This window comes from Gorilla gorilla, chromosome 1 (assembly GCF_029281585.2).
Source record: "Gorilla gorilla gorilla isolate KB3781 chromosome 1, NHGRI_mGorGor1-v2.1_pri, whole genome shotgun sequence".
Taxonomy (NCBI): Eukaryota; Metazoa; Chordata; class Mammalia; order Primates; family Hominidae; genus Gorilla; species Gorilla gorilla.
In genome coordinates, this window is record NC_073224.2 from 43,297,535 (window position 1) to 43,322,744 (window position 25,210).

Sequence of the window (25,210 nt, forward strand, 5' to 3'; positions counted from 1 at the left end):
AAACTGTAATCTCTCACCACCTCAGTATTCTCATCTGCAGTGTGGGAAAAACTTCCCAGCTCACAGACTTTTCTGGAGTTCATTTGAGATCCCACATAAATAAAAGTATTATTTATGCTACAATTGATATTGTTATTGTCACTTCAGCTACTGAGCCAGAGCTGACAATCAATGCTCACATCCAGTATCCAGTGGTTACCATGTGGCTGCTCTTTAGATCTGCTGAAAAATGGTGACTCTGGAAATAATTTTAGTCCCATTCACAGATTTTAAATAACTGACTGTATGCAGGGGAGAGGATCTGGCTGTGGGGAGGGGTGGTCTCTAGTACCATGCAGCTGCTATGGCTGTGAAAATTTAACCTCAAGCAGCCTAAACATTCATTTTACAATGTACACTGCTGATTACTTAATTATGTCTAAAATATAAGTCAGACACACTACAAACCCCAGGGAGTAAATTACACAGATCTATGAAGCAACATCTATGCACTCATTCTGGTCTCACATTTCTGAATTATCTTTTCCCCCCAGTGAATCTGAAAAACGTCTTTCTTTTCTGCAAAATGTATGGCTACTGCAAACAAATGACCATTTTCTCAGTTTTATAAGCTCGGTGTGGGAGAGCCCATCCTCAATCTAACATTACGGACTCTCACCAACAGGTTCTTATCTTTGTGTATATTTGAACTAGGAGATCTACATATGCTTGATCTCAGCATGAACCTCCGTATGACCTGATTTTGTTACCATGGTCACCAATTAGATGAGTCTTGTTGACTGCAGAACAACAGTCAAAGGATTTCTATTAAGTTCCAGGGTGGAATAACAGTCATATTTTGTGAACACACTTTATAGGTTATTTTTCCCACTTGCTTGCCCCAAGGTCTACCTCCCTCTATCTGCTGAGAATGTAGTTGTTATATAAAATTCAGAGAAAATGCTTTCTGGAGCCAGTAATTAAATTTTCTTACAAAATGAATGGGTCGTCTGAGATATCCCTTCCCTTCTTCTCTCTCTGGGATGTAGATGTGCAGGTCTTACTCAGAACTCACCTACAATCATCCTTTCCTAAATAAACTCACCCCCATTCTACAGCCCCACATGGATACACATATGCGAAAACACACTATTTCCTTTATCAGTATCTACCATCTATATATGCATAACACTGAAGGGTATTTTTGAAAGGTTCAGCTGGGCAAGGTTTTTCATACACTCATTCCAGCTGATGAGTGTGGTCCAGTGATCTCACAAAAACTATGCCCAGTAATTTATAAATGTTAACATTAACAGGTCACAGGTAGGTACTGAAGGTTTTACGATGTTTAGTTTGGAGTAGCTGCCATAACAAATCACCATAACATCAGCGACTTTAGAGAACAAATTAATTATCTTAAAGTCTGGAAGCCAAAAGTCTGAAATCAAGGTGTCAGCAGGTCAGGGCTCCCTGCAAAGGCTCTAGGGGAGGATCCTTCCTTGCTTCTTCCAGCTTCTGGTGGCATCAGACGTTCCTTGGCTTGTGGCAGCATCACTGTAATCTCTGCCTCCATCTTCACATGCTCTACTGCTTCCCATCTATGTCTTCCCTTCTGTCTCTTATGAAGATGATTGTTATTGGATTTAGAACCAACTGGATAATCAAGGATGATCTCATCTTGAGAACTTCAACTTAATTACATCTGCAAAGACTTTTTCCAAGTGAGGTCATAGTCACACATTCTGGGGAACAAGGACATATATTTTAGGGGGCCATCATTCAACCCATTATGACGACAACATAGACTTTTCTGGAGGTTTTTTTAAAACTGGAATTTTTACATGTGCAGTGCCATGTACTTATGATCAGTTTTGAACTTACTACAATGCCAAAGACTACTTATAAAAATACATGCCTTTCTGGGGTTGCAATCCTAGTCTCTGATAAAACAGACTTTAAACCAACAAAGGTCAAAAGAGACAAAGAAGGCCATTACATAATGGTAAAGGGATCAATTCAACAAGAAGAGCTAACTAATCTAAATATATATGCACCCAATACAGGAGCACCCAGATTCATAAAGCAAGTCCTTAGACACCTACGAAGAGACTTAGACTCCCACACAATAATAATGGGAGACTTTAATACCCCACTGTCAACATTAGACAGATCGACGAGACAGCAAGTTAACAAGGATATCCAGTAACTGAACTCAGCTCTGCACCAAGCAGACCTAATAGACATCTACAGAACTTTCCACCCCAAATCAACAGAATATACATTCTTTTCAGCACCACACCACACCTATTCCAAAATTGACCACATAGTTGGAAGTAAAGCACTCCTCAGCAAATGTAAAAGAATAGAAATTATAACAAACTGTCTCTCAGACCACAGTGCAATCAAACTAGAACTCAGGATTAAGAAACTCACTCAAAACTGCTCAACTACATGGAAACTGAACAACCTGCTCCTGAATGACTACTGGGTACATAACAAAATGAAGGCAGAAACAAAGATGTTCTTTGAAACCAACAAGAACAAACACACAACATAACAGAATCTCTGGGACACATTCAAAGCAGTGTGTAGAGGGAAATTTATAGCACTAAATGCCCACAAGAGAAAGCAGGAAAGATCTAAAATTGACACCCTAACATCACAATTAAAAGAACTAGAGAAGCAAGAGCAAACACATTCAAAAGCTAGCAGAAGGCAAGAAATAACTAAGATCAGAGCAGAACTGAAGGAAATAGAGACACAAAAAACGCTTCAAAAAATCAATGAATCCAGGATCTGGTTTTTTGAAAAGATCAGCAAAATTGATAGACTACTAGCAAGACTAATACAGAAGAAAAGAGAGAAGAATCAAATAGATGCAATAAAAAATGATAAAGGGAATATCACCACCGATCCCACAGAAATAAAAACTACCATCAGAGAATACTATAAACACCTCTATGCAAATAAACTAGAAAATCTAGAAGAAATGGATAAATTCCTTGAAACATACACCCTCCCAAGACTAAACCAGGAAGAAGTTGACTCTCTGAATAGACCAATAACAGGCTCTGATATTGAGGCAATAATCAATAGCTTACCAACCAAAAAGAGTCCAGGACCAGATGGATTCACAGCCGAATTCTACCAGAGGTACAAGGAGGAACTGGTACCATTCCTTCTGAAAGTATTCCAATCAATAGAAAAAGAGGGAATCCTCCCTAACTCATTTTATGAGGCCAGCATCATCCTGACACCAAAGCGTGGCAGAGACACAACAAAAAAAAGAGAATTTTAGACCAATATCCCTGATGAACATCGATGCAAAAATCCTCAATAAAATACTGGCAAATCGAATCCAGCAGCACATCAAAAACCTTATCCACCATGATCAAGTAGGCTTCATCCCTGGGATGCAAGGTTGGTTCAACATACGCAAATCAATAAACGTAACCCAGCACAAAAACAGAACCAATGACAAACAACACATGATTATCCCAATAGATGCAGAAAAGGCCTTTGACAAAATTCAACAACCCTTCATGCTAAAAATTCTCCATAAATTAGGTATTGATGGGATGTATCTCAAAATAATAAGAGCTATCTATGACAAACCCACAGCCAATATCATACTGAATGGGCAAAAACTGGAAGCATTCCCTTTGAAAACTGGCACAACACAGGGATGCCCTCTCTCACCGCTCCTATTCAACATAGTGTTGGAAGTACTGGCCAGGGCAATCAGGCAGAAGAAGGAAATAAAGGGTATTCAATTAGGAAAAGAGGAAGTAAAATTTTCCCTGTTTGCAGATGACATGATTGCATATCTAGAAAACCCCAATTGTCTCAGCCCAAAATCTCCTTAAGCTGACAGGCAACTTCAGCAAGTCTCAGCATACAAAATCAATGTGCAAAAATCACAAGCATTCTTATACACCAATAACAGACAAACAGAGAGCCAAATCATGAGTGAACTCCCATTCACAATTGCTTCAAAGAGAATAAAATACCTAGGAATCCAACTTACAAGGGACGTGAAGGACCTCTTCAAGGAGAACTACAAACCACTGCTCAATGAAATAAAAGAGGATACAAACAAATGGAAGAACATTCCATGCTCATGGGTAGGAAGAATCAATATCATGAAAATGGCCACACTGCCCAAGGTAATTTATAGATTCAATGCTATCCCCATCAAGCTACCAGTGACTTTCCTCACAGAATTGAAAAAAAACTACTTTAAAGTTCATATGGAACCAAAAAAGAGCCCACATTGCCAAATCAATCCTAAGCCAAAAGAACAAAGCTGGAGGCATCACGCTACCTGACTTCAAACTATACTACAAGGCTACAGTAACCAAAACAGCATGGTACTGGTACCAAAACAGAGATATAGATCAATGGAACAGAACAGAGCCCTCAGAAATAATGCCGCATATCTACAACTATCTGATCTTTGACAAACCTGACAAAAACAAGAAATGGGGAAAGGATTCCCTATTTAATAAATGGTGCTGGGAAAACTGGCTAGCCATATGTAGAAAGCTGAAACTGGATCCCTTCCTTACACCTTATACAAAAATTAATTCAAGATGGATTAAAGACTTAAATGTTAGCCCTAACACCGTAAAAACCCTAGAAGAAAACCTAGGCAATGCCATTCAGGACATAGGCATGGGCAAGGACTTCATGTCTAAAACACCAAAAGCAATGGCAACAAAAGCCAAAATTGACAAATGGGATCTCATTAAACTAAAGAGCTTCTGCACAGCAAAAGAAACTACCATCAGAGTGAACAGGCAACCTACAGAATGGGAGAGAATTTTTGCAATCTACTCATCTGACAAAAGGCTAATATCCAGAATCTACAATGAACTCAAACAAATTTACAAGAAAAAAACAAACAACTCTATCAACAAGTGGGCGAAGGATATGAAGAGATACTTCTCAAAAGAAAACATTTATGCAGCCGAAAGACACATGAAAAAATGCTCATCATCACTGGCCATCAGAGAAATGCAAATCAAAACCACAGTGAGATACCATCTCACACCAGTTAGAATGGCGATCATTAAAAAGTCAGGAAACAACAGGTGCTGGAGAGGATGTGGAGAAATAGGAACACTTTTACACTGTTGGTGGGACTGTAAACTACTTCAACCATTGTGGAAGTCAGTGTGGCGATTCCTCAGGGATCTAGAATTAGAAATACCATTTGACCCAGCCATCCCATTACTGGGTATATACCCAAAGGATTATAAAACGTGCTGCTATAAAGACATATGCACACGTATGTTTATTGTGGCACTATTCACAATAGCAAAGACTTGGAACCAACCCAAATGTCCAACAACGATAGACTGGATTAAGAAAATGTGGCACATATACACCATGGAATACTATGCAGCCATAAAAAATGATGAGTTCATGTCCTTTGTAGGGACATGGATGAAGGTGGAAACCATCATTCTCAGCAAACTATGGCAAGGACAAAAAACAAACACCGCATGTTCTCACTCATAGGTGGGAATTGAACAATGAGAACACATGGACAGAGGAAGGGCAACATCACACACTGGGGCCTGTTGTGGGGTGGGGGGAGGGGGGAGGGATAGCATTAGGTGATATACCTAATGTTAAATGATGAGTTAATGGGTGCAGCACACCAACATGGCACATGTATACATATGTAACAAACCTGCACGTTGTGCACATGTACCCTAAAACTTAAAGTATAATAAAAATATATATATCCCTTCCTCAGCATTTATTTATTAATCAAAGGCTAAAAATTTGATTTTAAGTTTGTGAATTAGGTGTAAGAATGCTGAGAAGTCACAAAGATATTAAAATGAGACACTTTAGAATTTGTCAAAATAGTCTAAGACCAAAATAAACCAGGAAATGTCAAAGGCATTCTGAGAACAGTAAAGAATCAGAAGAATGACTGGAAATGAGAAAACTGTTGAAACAGCAAAGGACTAATTAAAAGGATGTGCTGGCAGAGAACAATCAAAAAACCACAAGCAACATGGAGACAGCACTTGGCAATGTACGTGAGCACTCCAGCGCAAGACTCCATCACAGAATCTATTCTATTCATGGCTATTAAGATGGCTGGAATGGTGCGTGTTCACTGATAAAGCTGCATATCAGTATTACTTTGGGTCATTGCACCGCCTCTCCACTTTGTACAATATTATCTTGTTCTTGTGATGGTTGCTTTTGATCATATATCTTTGTGTTTCAAGTTATTTCAGGTATAAATGTATTTATCCTCCTCTGTTAAAATGCTGTGCATGGCAGGCACTCAAATGGTAAGTTTGGGGTTTGTGTTTGTTTGCTTGCTTTTGTATTTGTTTCTTCTCTCCTGCTAATGCAATCAATCCCTAAGAATGGGGTTAGATTGGGGTAAAAGCTAAAGTTTGTGTGCTCTCCAAAAACTGTTGTAGAGTCATTGCTTTTTGTGCCTATTTTTTGCCACCCTAAACCCTTAAGAGAAGGAACTGTGCTATCTCTTTCTTCAGTAGTTCTACTACAAAGTCCCCTGACCACCTTGGGTACTATATTAATTTTCTCTTGCTGTTTATATGACAAACTAGCACAAATGTGGTACTTAAAACAACACATATTTATTATCTGGTAGCCCTGGAGGTCAGAAGTCAGAAATGGATCTCAATGGGCTAACAACAAGGTGTCAGCAGGGCTGAGTTCCTTTCTGGAGGCTCTATGAACGAATTCTTTCCCTTGCTCTTCCCCACTTCTAGAGGCGCCGCATTCCTTGGCTCATGGCCCTCCTCCTTCATCTTCAAAGTCAGCAACAGCATGGAGGTCTCATCACTTTGCATCACTCTGACCTCTTCTGCCTCCCTCTTCCATATTTAAGAACCTGTGATGGCATTGGGCACACCAGGATAGTTCAGACCAGTCTCACCCATAAAGTCCCTTTTGCCATGTAACATAACGTATTTACAAGTTCCAGGGATTAGGACATGCTCATCTTTAAGAGGGTCATTCTTCCTACCATAGGTACAAAACAGATCAAAGAATCAAGGTGAGCTGACTTTTTCCAGTTGACACAGAGGCCACCCCTCCAGGTTTGGGCACATCTCCTCTGTCACCAGTGTTTTGAACTAATTCCTATGTCTTGGCAGGGTAGCTGGGTGGCAACTAGAGATAGATGGTAAATGGTCAGGTCTTTGGCAGTTGAGTCTCTGTAGTTTACAAGGACAACACTACTTCTCAAATGATTGCCATAAAAATTTCACCCCAGATAGAAAATGAAGCACAGGTGTGCCTCATAACAAGGAAATGCTGTATAAGGAAGTCTGCCCTTTCCCATTTAGATAATTTGCCAAAGCATGGAATCGCAGCACTGAAGTCCACCAACCCTAACCCTGCTGGAACTCCAGCAGTTTGTACCACTTAACTGTCGACTAATGGGCTAAAGCAGTTGCTAATGGGCTAATAAGATGGCCAATAATAGCTTCTTAAGTAGCAGGCTGGGAGAGCTGTGTGACTTTTATTACAGCCACTCAGAAAGGGCTGAGTCTTCTCAGTTTATAAAAGACCCCAAACTGGGGCAAGAATGTTTTCTCCTAAAGGTTGATTTCTCTGGCTCCACGTGTGGAGGCGGCAATCGTACAAGTTACCGAAGGCTTTCTCTCTTAATGAAGATATTCACTCTAAAGTTCCTTGGCAGGATCTTCCTTTGGGCATTTAAATGTTGATTTGCAAACCATAAATTATTTGCAAAGACACAAGGAACAGGGACATTTTTAAGTGATGTCTTAAGACAGACCCTTCAAAAATCAACCAGGAATGAAGATAGAGCCTCATTACAATTGTGAATGAATGTCCCCAAGCATAACCATCTAAAAGTGCAAATGAAGTCAGAGTAACATTAAAAGCTGACTATTGCTATCACTATCACTATCTCGTCAAGGCCTCACATGCTCACTTAGTCATTCAATAAAGTCTTACTAAACACATAGCACGTGGTGTTCTGGCTGCAGGAATCCATCAGAGAACAAATGGGCAAAACTCTGTACCATTTATGGAGCTTATGTTAGTGGAGAGACTGAACATAAAAACGAGTAAATGATATAGTATATTAGAAGGTGATAAGTGCCTGGAAAATGATAGAGCCAGGGAAGGGGAATCAGGAGTGCTCAGGGGAGGGACAATAGTGAAGGGACACCTCCTTGGAGAAGGTGACATTTAAACAAAGGCTTGAAGAAACAAGTATGAACCAGAAGGAAATCCAGGCATGGGCAGGACAGTCTCTAGTTTATTGGAGGAAAAGTAAGGAGATCTGCATAGCTGGAGAAGGGAGAGTAGGTGAAGACATAGGGGTGCCAGAGGTCTGGATTATACCGGCCTTATTGTGACTTTGGCCATTTCTCTGAAATGAATAAAGGGCTGCTGGGGGATTCGGAGCAGAGGGGTGAAGGAATCCCATCCCTACATTAGCATCTCCCCACTTGCTTCAGGGAACTCCAAAGTGATATTTACAAGTTGGCTTGACAAGACACCTCTCCCCACCTCCACCATCAACACCACGTGCAAAAATGTCAATGCCTTCCCAGGCTGCTGCTCCACAATGCTGCTGGATGGCCAGCCCCGGCTTGCCAGAGCAGGGCTGTGGGGGCACCATCTCCCCTGCCCTCAGAGAGCCAGTTCCCAAAGGCACACAGCTTCCACACACTTGCATAGTCTTTCAGGAGAACAGTGCCCCCAGTTTTTGGTCTTTGTGTCAGGCTAGTGAGCCATTCCTATTTCTAAAAAGAAAAAGACATTCCTCAACATTTTAAAATTCGTAACAGATTTACTAATCTTACACAAGATTTTTCTTGAGTTATATCATCTCAAAGCTCCATTTTCTAAATTATTCCTTTGAAGTCCTGCTAGATGACTTTAAAATCTGGTGTCTGTTCTCACTTCTCTTTCGGATTTCTCCTATTTTGGAAACCCCTCTGGTGAAAGGGAATTTGTTTCCTTCCCCCAGTACTAAGCACCCATCTTTGCACACAGTAAGTACTCAGTCAATATTGGCTCAATTAGTGTTTATTAATTCCCTATGACTTCAGCCCTGGGCTAGGCACCAAAGCAGTCACAGAAGTAAAAAGGCCTCCCCACCCCACACAAATAAGGGCTTATATAGTATAAGGAAAGTCTGGAAAACAGCATCAATAATGGTAGAATACGGTTAAGTAAAAGAATTGGACATGACAAACTGTGGCTCCTATGAATTCAGGGAGGATCTGGGTAGAGTCAAACAGTGAAATGGTTTCCTAGAGAAAACAGGACTTGAACTGGAGACCGTGAGTGCAGGATCAAACCAGACTCACAGAGCCACTAAACCCCATTAAAGAGACAGGCACAGAATAATTGGCAGCCACAATTTATATTGCTCAGTAACTGCAAAACCAAGGAGTTATTTTTACAACTAGCCCGTTATAGCCTATGATTTGGCCAGTAAACCCTGCCTGGAGTTTCACAATATTAAGTTAGGGGGTATAGAGTATACCTCCACGGAAACTCTATCAGTGTTTTATCAACAACAAAAACAAACTACACAGTACTTAACCTCCATCAGATGAGCTTAAATGACAAAGATAAAAGTGGATCTAACTTTTGGATAAAAGAAGTCAGGCATGTGGGGACACTGAAGGGCTTACTGGAAGTACTAAGGATCTGGTGATTGGTACCAGGAATTACAAGTACATAATGGAGGAAAACTTATTTAAGGACAGGCACAGGTAATGCCTGGGGCTTAGGAGACAACAGAGCATGCAATTGAAGCAGGCCCCTACCTTGGCTGCTGTGCATTACCCGAAAAGGCACAATGATGCTCTTCCACCATCCCCTCAGCAATTAGTCCTCCAGTAAATGAATTAGCACCCTATTGTAGGTAGGAACCCAAGAAGTTGTTAGAAAACAGGCAATCAAAGATACTGGAGACAGAGCTGTGAGAATCAGTCTGCCCAGATGGGAAAGAGACCAGATATCTTGCTGTTTGATAAATGTATAAACTTACTGACATTCATCTTCATTCAATGAAAAAGAAATTCAGAGCATGTGCTTCAATAACAGAGATACATCTATGGACGTAATAAAAGAGATAAAAATGGCTGCAAGAATCACAGGATACCGGTATAAAAACTGGTTATCTAACACACGAAAATTATTTTCATATGCCAGCATTAAAGTTTGTGTCTGCTGCAGGGGAGAACATTATAAAATGTATTAATCAAGGTACTGCTTACCCTTTGATACCTAAGAATTGGCATTTCTTGGTTCAATTCTACATGTGTACATTCCAAGAGTCATTATCTGACTCTGTTGACTGAGCCCAAGTCGCTGCTAAGAAATTAAAGTTATGTGAAGTGTAAAGACTTCACATTTGTTCAACAGACACCCTCTAGGTAAGCCTTGAAGAAATTAAATCCCATACAAAAACAGGTTGCCAGCTAGGAGTCAGGGAAGCCTTTTCATTATGGAATAATTATTTTGAAAATTGAACAACCATTCACTAATTTAATATGTACAAATGAATTTCCACTTATAGTATTTTATAAAAGTGGAATTTATTTGCCTTTCTGGATTCTAATTCTTAGAAGAAAAAAAAAAGGATCAACTCTCTTTCTTTAAAGATAAAGCAATGACCAACCTCAAAAGACAGGTAAAGACAGAACCCCCAAGAGGCTAGTTTTTCATTCTCCTTCCTTGCCTTAATACCCAGATTTGGTCTTTAGCCATGTGATTTTAGGGTGATCGTATGTACTGGCTTGCCCAGGACAGTGCTGGTTTACATCTGATGTCCCAGCATAATTATTAAATACACCTTACTACCAAAATGTCCCAAATTGTGTGATAAATTACATGGTCACCCTACATATTATAGATTCTAAAGAACTGGAATTTGTTGTATTTCAAAATCAATTAGAAGGCAGTATTTTGGACATGACATCACCTCCAAGGATGAGGCACAGCTTTTTTACAACCCACTTGGGAGGTTCTACTAAGTACTCAAGCCACTATCCATGAATTCACCGAGTTAGAATTTCTAATCTCAAGTCAAGATCCTGCCATTACCCTTTTCTCTCCAGCATCCACCTGCTAAACACAGTAGATATCATTTGCAGATTAGCAACTGAGACCAATCAATAACAATTTATTGAGCCCCCAAAAGACACACCTCAGGTTAACATGAAAACCCTGCTGGTGTCAATCATTTGATCAGATAATGATTCCTCACTATTTACAGAACTATTGTACTTAAAATATTGTCTTCCTGGGTTATATGTGGAAATTGAGGCTTAAGAAAAAAAGGAAAAACTTATTGGGAGCATAGCCTAGAAGCAAATTCAAGCTCTGCCCAGCAACCATCACCCACAAACTCCAGTCCCAACACACACATACACACACACACACACACACACACACACACACACACACACACACACACACATGCTTTTGAAGGTGATGGCAGAGAACCTTCAAAAGCAACACAGCTTCATTTTACAAATGTCCTATTTTCTGGCTCTCCACTTTTTTCTGTGCTGAATTGGTAATGGAGCTAATAAAGGTTCAAGATGCTCTTTCTGGGGGCCAAATTTTTCTTTTCTCCATGTCATGCTTTTTATTCAGAAAATCATTTTCTTTGCATTGTTTTCACAAAAGCCTTCCAACACCCCCAAATAATGCAGAGAAATTGGCTTTTATTTTGAACAGGCTTTTTCAATGCACACTGTATCTCTCAGCATATCTATTATATTAATCCAAGCCTTAATGATACAATGGGTAAAAACAGTGTACGGATGTGTATAAATGAAAAATTTAATAGATTTCCCTCTTAATGTAATAGAATTGGCATGAGGCATTGGGAACAGGAGTGAAAGTAGTCACTCAAGCATTGTGTTTACATGATATTTAAATACAAGTGGCTGGGGTATAAGTACTGCTAAGTACACCTGAAAGGGATGGTGCCTCCTAATCATTGTTTCAGCAATTGACAGTTGTTTACACAACAGCAGCACATTCGCTGCTGATTTGAATAATAAACATGCTTAAATACCAGCTGGATAATAGAAGGATAATTGAAACATAGTTTAAAGCTCTGATTTACAGGCATTGTAGCAACACTTTTATTTGCTGTACAATGCTGCACTTCTGTGCATTTTCTGAAAAAAAAATTTAAGGCATTGTTTCAAACACTGGGGTCTATTAAACTTGATTAATACACTCAGCATATGTATCCATAGCTCAAGCCATGCCTGGGCATACTTGAGACAGCTATTGTGCAATGTGTTTGATCAAAACACTCAATGCTGTAATAGAACCATTCAGGAGGCCCGCAATGCAGTGTGTCCACCAGGGCTCTGAGCGGTGGATGGGACCACAGGCACCTGATAAGTTTCATGCTTCACAGGTAAAAAAAAAAAAAAAAAAAAAAAAAAAAAAAACGAGAGGGTTGACCTGAATCATCTCAGACTGTATAAAGTTATGCTTCTAAACTATCTCCAATTTGCCCCACTTTCTTTGCATGTGTCCTTTTCCTTCTTTCCATGCCCCTTGCTACCACCTTAGTTCAGGCCAGTTTTACCTCTAACCAGGTCAACTGCAAGAGGCCTAACCTGGGCATCTGCTCTCAGGGTCTCTCTATTTCAGCCCCCCACCCTGCCTTGCCAACACAATGGTCCCTTTTCAGGTAGGAGTGCCAGAGCCAGGCAGGTTGCGTGCTCAGGTTGGCCCTGTGGGTTGGCAGTACCTGGCAAGTGTTAGCTGCCACTCGAGTCCTCAAATGTGGGGATCCTAAAATGTGACTGAACCTGTTCACTTGGAATAGGTTGTACTTGTGGAAGTTACTCATGTAACCAAATTAGCAGGAGCCTAATTTGCCAACCAGAATGCTGATACGTTCATTGATTTATCAATTTACTAGGGGAGATACATCTTACAGAATCATTCACATTGGTCATTCAGAACACTCTCTCCTGGAATAATTGCCTCAGAGGAGCAAATTATGTGTCAGAAAGTTGCTTAATGAACATAAAGTAAGAGCAAAAGGAATGGGATGAATTGCCACTTTCCACTCCAGGGAAAATGCTGCCTAAAAGTAATAGCACTCAGGCACCAAGCCAGACATCTATTATCGCTAATTCTTTTAAAATCCCCCAGGAATTATTATTCCTTTTTAAATATAAGGGACTGATCTAAGGCCACATCGCCGTTGAGTTATAGCATCAAAACCACATAACTTGCTAGCTAATTAAGAATCATCATATTGATGGTCAAGAATAATTACCAGACATTGATACATTGATATTCAGATCTCCCTCCATCTCTGTCTCTTTCTCTATCTCCTGGATTGACAGGGTTGAGTAAAAACAGGAGGTGTTTATTTTCTCACTCCTTTTTTAGTGACTCACATGCACAAGTCATAGGGGTCATCTTCCACCCTCTGCTAGACCTGGTGGGTGACCCATAGATGTTGAATGAGTGAGTGAAAAGTTAAATGAACTTTAAATGATTGTTATTTAATGTCAAACCTGTCTTTCTGAGAATACAGTCTGATACTTAGTGAGAGAGTTTGGACAATCATGGCATCTCCAATCTATTAAAACATGGTGTTGCTTCTGCAAATAACTAATCTCATCTGTTATGGGTGTCGCCCTAAAATTTAGTTTGCATCACAACCACATCCTGAAATTTTAAAGACCATTATCAGCATTCCTCCATGCACAAAATCCATCTCCTTCGTCTCGTTACTTACCAATTCAAAACCAGGTACAAAAGTAGGAGACTCATTTTCAGAAGAAAGGACAGCAATGCCAAGAGTCTATACTGTAGTACAAGATGGTCCCCATCAAGCATGGCACCATCTTGCCCTCAGAGCCCCTTCTGAGAGAATTTACCCCAGTCACAGTTACTGTTGAAGTAGCAACTCTCTACCCCACTCTGGCTCCAGCTGGATAGAAGTGTGGGCACCTGATCCAAGGACAACAAACAAATGCAGATGCCAGCCAATAAGCTACAGGATGGCCTGACACAAAACAGAAACTGAGTCTGTCTCTCTCACTCTCTCTCCCTTTAAGAAAAATCAGGCAGTTGATAGTGAAGCCAGAGACAGAAAACATGCATAAAGAGAGAAGCCATGAAGTAGATAAGGACCACGAATGAGCAAAACAAGTCACAGTTAGATAGAAGGCAGGAAATATGAGGTAGAGAAACCAAAACAACTGTAGAGTGAAGTGGTCAAGAGCATGAACCCAGGCAGCAGCCTGCCCAGGTCTGAACCCCAGCCTGTCCTTTTCCTAGCAGTGTTACCTTGGGCTTGTTCCTCCACCTCTAACAGCATCTGGCCCATGGTAAATGCTGTGTACATGCTGGCATGTTAGATATTGCTGTTGAGCACTTACGATGTGTCAGCCAGTGTGCTCAATCTGTTATATGTATTAACTCAATCCTCACAACAAAAACATGAAGTTCTGTTATTATCCCCATTTTCCACATCAGAAAACAGAGGCACAGAGAGATTAAGCAGCTTGCCCAAGGTCATACAGCTGGCACGTGGTAGGGCTGGGATTCGAATCCAGACAATCTGGCCCTAAGGCAGCACAGGCACCATCAAAGAGAGGTTGTGTGTCCTATGATAGGGAAATAACACATTCAAGAGGTCCTTTGGCCAGAGATTCAGTTCTAACACAAAAGAATCCTCAGAGCTACCCACCTCCCTCTGCCCACGGTAGTCTGGGTGGTTCTTTTTTTTTTCCTGAAACTGAAAGAGCCTGACTATAGCTGGAATCAGTCCTGAATTGGAGAGAGTGAGGTACATTCATGGAACATAGAATAGGATCTCAGGGGATACTTGGGGTAAGTGGAAGTGGATATCGTACAGTGACAGGGTGAAGGGAAACGAAGCCCCACAGGCTAGGTAAGTGACAAACACTGGGCTTTCATTGATAGACTCCAGTGACCCAGATCTTGGGTCCCATAGATGGGGGTTGTGGGGAACTTAGTGGCTTTGGCCCTAACTCTGATTCATAGGATTAGGAATGAGGTAAACATCACAAAGCAGATGGATGCTGTGCATCATATCAGACAAGTTACAATGGGAAAAGGGCACCTCCCCTCCTTTCCTAAATAAGAAATTTTATGTTAGATACTCATTTTTGCAGATCTCTAAAGATTATTAGAAGATTCTAGAAGCTTCCAGAGAGAGGGGAAAAAAACAAGTTGCCCACAAAGAAATGAGAATAAAACTGGCATCAAATTTTCCAAAAGCAACACTAAATGATACAAAATAATAGAAAAGATAATACTTTTCAAAATTCTGAGGGAAATTGAATTTAATGCCCAGTTAAACTGTTAAGTGTTACATTTTCAGACATGCAGACTCTAAAAGTTTATCTCCCACACCCTGTACTAGGCAATTACTTGAGGATGTGCTCCAGCAAAACAAAAGAATAACACAAGGGAAAGGCCTGGGATTTAGAAAACACTGGGTATGAGCCAAAAGTGAAGTAAAGCCCAGAATAGCAACCATGGCACATAGAGAACAATACATCTGGATAAGACAGTAGGAAACAGAACACTAGAAGAGAGGAATCACAATAAAAAAGGAATTCCATATATTTGATATCATGTTTGAGAAGTTAAAAAAAATTGTAAGGATAAGATTAAGACAGACAATGCAAAAAAAGCAATTATAAACTCAAAGAAAAACAAAACTCTATTTGAGAAAGAAATATAATCAGTTAACTACTTGACTATGATAGAATTGTTTCTGTTATGTGCAGTGAATCTTGGACCCACCTCCGTTTATATTTTTCTATGTTCAAAAAGATACATTCTTAAAAGAAATTATCATAATTGTATATACCTGGCATTAACATAATATTATGTGAAAACCGTTCTATATATATGTATAGTTCTAATTCATTCTATTTAATAACTTCACGAGTCTACATAAATCATGATGTATTCATGTATTCCCCTTTTGATGAACATTCAGATTGTTTCCAGATTTTTATTATAAACAATGCTATGTAAATATCCTTGAACTTTTTTTTATACTGATACCTTTATTTCTACAGCATAGAGTCTAGTAGTGGGGTGATTACAAAAAAACTTTGTAATTTTAACAGATACTTTGAGATTATTTTCCAGAAAGTCTTAGCAGCTCACACTTGTACTGGCACCATACAAGGATGGCAGTTTCTTCATATCCTCACTAATGCTGGATGTCATCAATTTTTATTGTCTGTTTGTTCATTTTTTCAATCTCTTGCATGAAGATTCTTGTTTTAGTTTTAGCAAGCAGACTTTGCAATGCCCCAATCTCTAGATATAGAAATAGAATGAGGATGTTTTTGGCTTTACGTGTGATAAGTAACTGTTAATAGGCAGGAACATCTTTTGTAGAACAATGATGTGAGAATAAGCGTAAGTACGAGAACAGGCAAGGGGTGAAGCGTACTACATATGTCAACCATAGAGACAGCAGTGACTGCTACAGGCACCTTATCCAGAGCCCCTGCTGAACGGGAATGCCTTGTCACCATGCTTGGCACCACATGATCACTCCTGCCTACCCAGATTCTGTTGATTAAACCAGTGTGGATACCTGACCTAAGGACAACAGAGCCACAAGTTATCAGCTATCTTTACCATGGCTTGCTGTGAAAAGTCTGACTAGGCTAAGTATGTTTTTCACTCCCAGGAATTCAAATTGAGGAAACATGAAAAGAATCACGTAGCTCACTGTGGCAAGTGAAACTATAAGGCCAAGAGGTAGAGTTAAGGACCATGCATGGCAAACCAAAATTACAAAGGAGCTGCAACAATAAAGTAGAAGAGATGGAACAGCCATAGAGAAAAAAAAAGGTTGTGAAGTAAGAAAAGACACACAGAATACAAAAGAAAAAAAAAGCCACTTTTTAGAAAGAGGAAAATAGAGCATATGCAAAAAGGAAAGCAGACACCATAACTAGATAGCTGCTTGATTACGGGAATAGAATTAAGCCTACTCTGATCAGCCTCAATTTCATATGCTTTCCTGGCTATTTCTGTTCCAGTTTCAACCCATACTTTTTATTATAATAATTTTATTGGCTTTATTACCAAAGTAATTCAAATTTATTATAGAATATTTAAAAAATGAAAATGAGTAGAACAGAACAAAATAAAGACTGATCCATGATTCTGTCACCCAAAGATAACCACTAAATATTCTTCATCTTTCTTCTATTAACTTTTAGTGGAATCTCATGGTTTATGTTATTTTGTAAAGTGATTCTTCATATTTTGCCACATGAAAATATTAATATTAAAAATATATTGTAAACATATTCCATGTAATCTAGGAAAATGTTTTTTTAATGACTACATGGTTTTCCTGATTTATAGATGGACCATAATTTATTTAACCAACTCTCCCATTTTGAATTTTTACAGTAGTTTGTCATTAAGTTTGACACATAAAAAGTGATAATCTGTTTTAATTTATATTTAGTGGATTACTAGAGATCCTAAACATTTCATAAAGTAATTGTCCATTTTATATCTTATTAATGTCCTATTTATATCATTTTTTACTGGGTTTGTTTTCAATGATTTCTAGAAGCTCTTTATTAAGGATATTATCTTTGTCTTATATGACACAAATATTTTTCCTGATTTACTTGTCTTTCAATTTTGTTTATTGTGGATTGGACATCAAAAAGCCATTCTCCATCTGTCATCCCAGGCTTACTCTAAGATAGAGGATGGAAGGCATCATTTTCCCAGACTCTTTTGCAGCTAGGAGTGGTCATGTAACACATTACAGCCAATAAGATATTAATGAAAGTTGCTGGGAAATAATCTGGGAATTTTTTTAAATAAGGGATAGACTCAACTAGCATGCCTCTTAGGTATTTTGCCTGTTTGCCTTCTTTCTGCCTGGAAAATGAAGATGAGCCTAGAGGTACAGCAACAATTACGCAACCATGAGGTAAATTCTAGGAGGACAGAGCTCTACACTGAACAGGAAATGGAAGGATGGAGGGAGTCCACATTTCCTGAGACACACTACAAGCTTGACTACAAACTTGCAGATTGCATGTTGCTTGAGACAAATAAATCAGTATCTATTTAAGATAGATTAAAAATCAAGTTTTCTGTTAACCATAAATATTGCCAATTAATAAATACATGTAGTTTTTGTAAATTTATTTTAAAATCCAACAATTATTTTTCTTTTCTTTTTTTTTTTTTTTGATGGACTCTCACTCTGCAGCCCAGGCTGGGGTGCAGTGGTGCAATCTTCGCTCCCTTCTGCCCCTGCCTCCTGGTTCAAGCAATTCTCATGCCTCTCAGCCTCCCAAGTAGCTGGGATTACGTGTGCTCACCACCATGCCTAATTTTTATATTTTTAGTAGAGATGGGGTTTCACCATGTTTGCCAGGCTGGCATTTTTTCTTTATAAGACTACTATGTGCCAAACAAGTACCAGAAAAGTAAACGGTTTATGCCTTTTAACCTGTGATACTTTCCTCACACCAGAGATTATGTCAACATTTATATATATTTGCTTCTAATACTTGCATGTTTTACTTTTAAACCATTAATCCATCTGGGAGTTTCTTTATGAAATGAGTTGGGAGAACATAATTTTTTCTCTAAATGGCAATCAAATTTTTAAAACACAATTTATAGGCAATCTTTTGTTTTTCTCAAAATGACTTAAGTTGTCATTCATTCATGTATTCAAACTTTCAATTATTATTTCAATTATTCAACCGTTGTAATACATTTATATCTTGGAGAGCAAACCTAGTCTTACTCAGTTTTCCCCCAAATCCTAAACTACTATTTCATATGTAACCACTGAGTTAACTTTAGAATCATTTTATGTTTCAAATATAATCCCTTGGAAATTTTCATTGAAATCGAATTAAATCTATAGACTATTGATATCTTTAAATATTGATTATTTTCACCCATTCACTCAGGTTAAGCCTTTCAGCAATACTTTATAGTTTTCTTTCAATAAGTTTATTGCTAGGTATTTTATCAATTTTGCTGCTATTGTTGATAGGAATTTTTCTGTTTTCTAGTATATTCTACAGTAGATATGGAAGCAAATAATTTGTTTGCTTTACATATAGACACCCTTCTAAAGCCCATAATTCATTCTAAAATATTTTTACTTTATTGTTCGTATGTTTAGATGTATAATCATATCTCCTGAAAATGCAGTCATGCACCACATGAAGACATTTCAGTCAACAAAGGATCACATATATAACAGTGGCCCTGTAAGAGTATGATGGAGCTGAAAAATTCCTATCACCTTTAGCTGTCCTAATGTCATAGCACAACCCCAATACTCACGTGTCTGTGGTGATAACAGTGTAAACAAACCTACTGCGCTGCCAGTCATATTAAAGTCTAGCATATACAATTATGTGTGGTACCTAATGCTTGATAATAATAAACAACTATGTTACTTGTTTATTTACTGTCCTATTCTTTTTATCACTATTTTAAAGTGTACTCCTTCTACTTATATATAATTTTTTTAAGTTAACTATAGAACAGCCTCAGGCAGGTGTTCGGGAAGGTATTCCAAATGAAGGCATTGTGATCCTAGGAGATGGCCGCGCCATTAGTGCTATTGCCCTTGAAGACCCTCCAGTGGGGCAAAATGAAGATGATGATATTGGTGATCCTGACTTTGTGTAGGCCCAGACTAATGTGTGTGTTTGTGTCTTAGTTTTTAATAAAAAAGTTTAAAAAGTTAATAAATAGGAAAAAGCTTACAGAATAAGGATATTTAAAAAAATTGTATAGCATATAATGTGTTTGTGTTTTAAGCTAAGTTATTACAAGAGTCAAACAGGTAAAAAATTTAAAAGTTTTGAAAAGTTACAGTAAGAGTAATTTATTGAAAGAAAAGTATTTTTCATAAACTTAGTTAGCCTAAGTGTATAGTCCTTATAAAGTCTATAGTAGTGTAATGTCCTAGGCCTTCACATTCACTCAACATTTACTCACTAACTCACCCAGAGAAACTTTAATCCTGCAAGCTCCATTTATGGTATGTGTGTTTTTGTGTGCCATTTTTTTAATCCCTTATATGGTATTTTTACTGTACTTTTTCTATGTTTAAATATGCAAATACTTTTCATTGTGTTACAACTGCCTACACTTTTCAATACAGTAACTTGCTGTACAGGTTTGTAGTCTAGGAGCAATAGGCTATAGCATATAGCCTAGGTGTGTAGTAGACTATACCATCTAGGTTTGTGTAAGCACACTGGCCCCAGCCCCTAGGCCATGGACCAGTACCGGTCCATGTCCTGTTAGGAACCAGGCCGTACAGCAGGAGGTGAGCAGCGAGTGAGCCAGCGTTACCTCCTGAGCTCCACCGCCTGTGAGATCAGCAGTGGCATGAGAGTCTCATAGGAGCACAGAACACTACTGTGAATTGTGCATGTGAGGGATCTAGGTTGCACTCATTATGAGACTCTAACTATGCCTGATGATCTGAGGTGGAATAGTTTCATCCCAAAACCATCCCCCAACTTCCCCACCACTCTGACCTACCACGGAAAAATTGTCTACCATGAAAACAGTCCCTGGTGCCAAAAAGGTTGGGGGCCGGGGCTCCATGGTGTTCACATAATGACGAAATCGCCTAGTGATGCATTCTCAGAAACGTAGTCCTGTAGTCAAGCAACATGAATATGATGATCATTTTGTCAACTCCATTCCAGTTGTATACCTCTAGTTCTTTATCTTGTTTTATGCTTTTTCTACAACTAGAGAACAATTACAAAATACAAGTGGGAACAGGCATCATGATCTTTAAAGGGCCTTCCTCCAGTGTTACAACACTGTTTATGATGCTGAATGTTGATATAAAAGAATTAATCTGGCAGGGCACGGTGACTCATGCTTGTATTCCCAGCACTTTGGGAGGCTGAGACAGGTAGATCACCTGACGTCAGGAGTTCGAGACCGGCCTGGACAACATGGTGAAACCCTGTCTCTACTAAAAATACAAAAATCAGCCGAGCATGGCAGTGGGTGCCTATAATCCCAGCTACTTGGGAGGCTGAGGCAGAAGAATCACTTGAACCCAGGAGGCAGAAGTTGCAGTGAGCCAAGATCATGCCACTGCACTCCAGCCTGGGTGACAGAGCAAGACTCCATCTCAAAAAGAAAAAAAAAAAAAAAAGAATCTTAGAAAACACACTTATGGCCGGGCACGGTGGCTCATACCTGTAATCCCAGCACTTTGGGAGGCTGAGGTGGGCAGATCATGAAGTCACAAGATCGAGACCAGCCTGACCAACATGGTGAAACCCTGTCTCTACTAAAAATACAAAAACTTAGCCAGGCGTGGTGGCAGGCGCATGTAGTCCCAGCTACTCTGGAGGCTGGGGCATGAGAATGGCGTGAATCTGGGAGGCAGAGCTTGCAGTGAGCCAAGATCGCACCACTGCACTCCAGCCTGGGCGACAGAGCGAGACTCCATTTCAAAATGAAAAGAAAAGAAAAGAAAACATACTTCTATTCTTAGGACAAATTGCTTAATTTTATCAAAAGTATTTCTTGGTATCTTTTTATCTGAACTATTGTGATTAATTATATTAAGAGATTTTCTAATATGGAAAAACTACTGTATAACTGAAATGAAAATTCTTGGCCATAATGTATTTTTTAACTTACTGGTGGATTTTATTTGCTAATACATCACTTATACATCTTTTAGCATATATTCATCATATATATTCATAATGGGTATATCGTCAAAGGAATTAGTTGTTAATTTTGGTTGTTATCTTTGTCAGATATGGTATAGGATAATGTTCACCCAGGAAATGAAATTCCAAACTTTTGAAATATCTTCATAGTTAGAAGTTATTTAAAAGCATAGGAATTATCTCTTAACAGTTTGAAAACAATCAACATAAAAAGATCTTCAGCATTATTTTCTTCCCTTAACGGTTTGAAAACTTTCCCAACTTTTTTGGTCATTAGTTTATTTAGTTACATCTTGACACAATTTTATAATTATTAGCACGGAATTTTAACTAGTAGTTTCTTAAATTTTTTAAATTTTTTCTACATATTTAGTTACATCTCATTCTGATTCCTACATTAATGTGCCTTTCCTTTATTATATTTTCCAAGTCTTAATAAATATTTGGTTTTCTCAAAATCCTAGATTTTGGAACTATTTACTAACTACTTTTTACTGTTACAGAATTTATTAATTTCTTTTATTTGTTTAAAATTAATTCCCTCCACCTGCTTTCTTTGGGACTATTTCGTTAACTCTAATTTCTTGAGCTAAAATACTGTTCATTTATTTTCATTAATTCTTAATACTAAAACCATTTAAGACAATGAATTTTAATCCTGTTACTGCTTTGGTTGCATCCAATGTGTTTGGATATGCAGTGTTCTTGTTATTTTCTAAATTATATGTAATCGAAATTGTAATATCCTCATATGATTTAGAAGCTATTAAGGGAGACTGTGTTGTTATTTTCTTAATTTTAGGTTTGGATGGGGTTTAATTGTTATTTGTTGTTTGGGGAAAATTTCCAAGTGTTTTTTTTTTCCTTAAGTTAAACTTTTAACTTTTTATTGCTTTATGGTCACAGAAAACAGCCTGTACCATGTATGCTCTGCAAAGTTTGTTGAGGTTTTCAGTTGAGGCATATAGGTTGCATGGATGCTGGAAAAGAACAAACATATGCTATAGCATACAGTGTTTAGTAAAAACATATTTATTAAATCAACCAAATTATATAATTCAAATCCTCTATATGTTTATGGTTTGATGACTCATTCAGTCAAAAGAAGAAACATTAAAGTTGATTATTACTATTTTTCTCTGCTGATTTATGGTATTTCCAACTTGATAGATTTCAATACAATGTTCATGATGCATAGAAATATATAATGCATATCTCCTTTGTGAATCTTATTGTTCATCATTATACAGTAACAAGTGGTTTGCTGATAAACTGGCTCTGAAGAAAATAATTGAAAAGCCCTGATTTGTAGCATTTGCAACCCTTGTGGTGTAAATGCTTCCACTGTGGCAAATTTCCAAGTTACTGATACAAGGTCATTGCACTCAGAGTTGGGGCAAGATGGACACAACTAACTGGCCCTCAGGAGCAAGCTCCAACATACCACTGATAGTAAGTTTCTTTTCTTTTTTTTTCCCCCCGAGACTGAGTCTCACTCTGTCACCCAGGCTGGAGTGCAGTGGTGTGATATTGGCTCACTACAACCTCTGCCTCCTGGGTTCAAGCAATTCTCCTACCTCAGCCTCACGAGTAGCTGGGATTATAGGCACGTACCACCATGCTTGGCTAATTTTTGCATTTTTAATAGAGACTGGGTTTCACCATGTTGGCCAGGCTGGTCTCAAACCCCTGACCTCAAATGATTCACCCACCTCAGCCTCCCAAAGTGCTAAGATTACGGGAGTGAGTCACCATGCCTGGCCTGAAAGTTAAGTTTCTTATGCTTTCTGATCTCTGCCTTTCACTCTGTTTTAGTACTAAAGATCATTTGTTTTTGTGTTTGTTTACATACACCTAATATATCTTTGCCCATTCACTCATTTTTAGCCATACTGTTATTATTTTTTTTTACAGATGTCTTTTGCAAAGCACATTTTGTTTTAAAACCCATTCTGAGACACTTTATGTTTTAATAAGTAGGTTTAGCATATTTATATTTATTGTTTGTGCTATTTGGTCTGACATTTTTTGCTTTGTCTTATGCTTTTTCTTTTGTTTTCTTATTTTGGTCTTTATTTTCTAATATTTGTTATATATTTCACATTTACTTCTCTAGTTTTTATTTCTAGTATCTGTTACCTTTATGTTTTTTTCAACAGTGTGCTAAAGTGTGTATTTCCCTAATTGTCAGATTCAAAGATGAAAAGTATCTTTTGAGCTCCTCATAATTTAAGGTCAGAAATTTAGGACCCAAGGAAGGGTTTTTAATGCTGAAAATAATTCTAAGAGGGTAATAAAAATAATTGTCTTGGTATTTGGTTATATTATCCAAGTTTTAAACTCTAGATTATTATGATTACCTTGTATTATGTTTGTATTTATATCTTTTAAGAATAAGACATTTGTATTCACTTTTACAATCACGCATTTAAAAAGTAATTTATTCCTTAATTTTGGAGTTACAATCAGCCTTTTATAAAAGAAAGGTAGTAGATAATAATGATTAGGAGAATGACTCTAATGCCATACTCCTTGAGTTCAAATACTGGTTGTGTAACCTTAGGTAAGTTACTTAACTTCTCTGTCCTTCTGCTCCCCATCTGTAAAATGGGCCTATTAGGGCCAGGTGCAGTGGCTCACGCCTGTAATCCCAGCACTTTGGGAGACCAAGGCAGGCAGATCACCTGAGTCAGGAGTTCAAGACCAGCCTGGCCAACATGGTGAAACCCCGTCTTTACTAAAAATACAAAAATTAGCCAGCCATGGTGGCATGCACCTGTAATCCCAGCTACTCAGGAGGCTGAGGCAGGAGAATCGCTTGAACCCGGGAGGCAGAGGGTGCAGTGAGCTGAGATTGTGCCACTGCATTCCAGCCTGGGCAACAGAGCAAGACTCCATCTTAAAAAAGAAAAAAAAAGCGGGGTGGGAGTGCATATTAGAAGAACACACTTCATAATGTTGTGTGAAGTTTAAATCAATTAATGTGTCTTAGGACAGTGCCTGGCACACAATAAATACATTATGTGTTCCCTTTTACTATTATTGAACTTTTAATGTTGCTCTCTAAAGACTCCCTCAGTAGAACATCTTTAAATAATCTTTCAAAATGCACCTATGTGGTGTATTTTCTAAACCTTGTGTATTTGAAGCTGTTTTACTGTTACCTTTATACTTCAAAGACCACAAGGCTGGGCTGTAAATTCTTGATCACAACTATTCCCCTTCAAAATCCTTTTCCATTACTTTCTGAAATTTAATGTAGCTAAGAAGTCTAAATCAAGATTACTTTTCTTTGTAGATAATCCAGTTTATCTATGTGATTTTTAAAAGATTTTAAAATTATCATTAAAATTTACTTTTTTTTTTTTCAGGATGTCTATGTGTCTCTCTTATCATTAGTTTTACCTGGAATAGTCAGCCTTTACAATATACCTCTTGTAGATTTCAGTTCTTCAGTTCAAAAAAATTTTTAT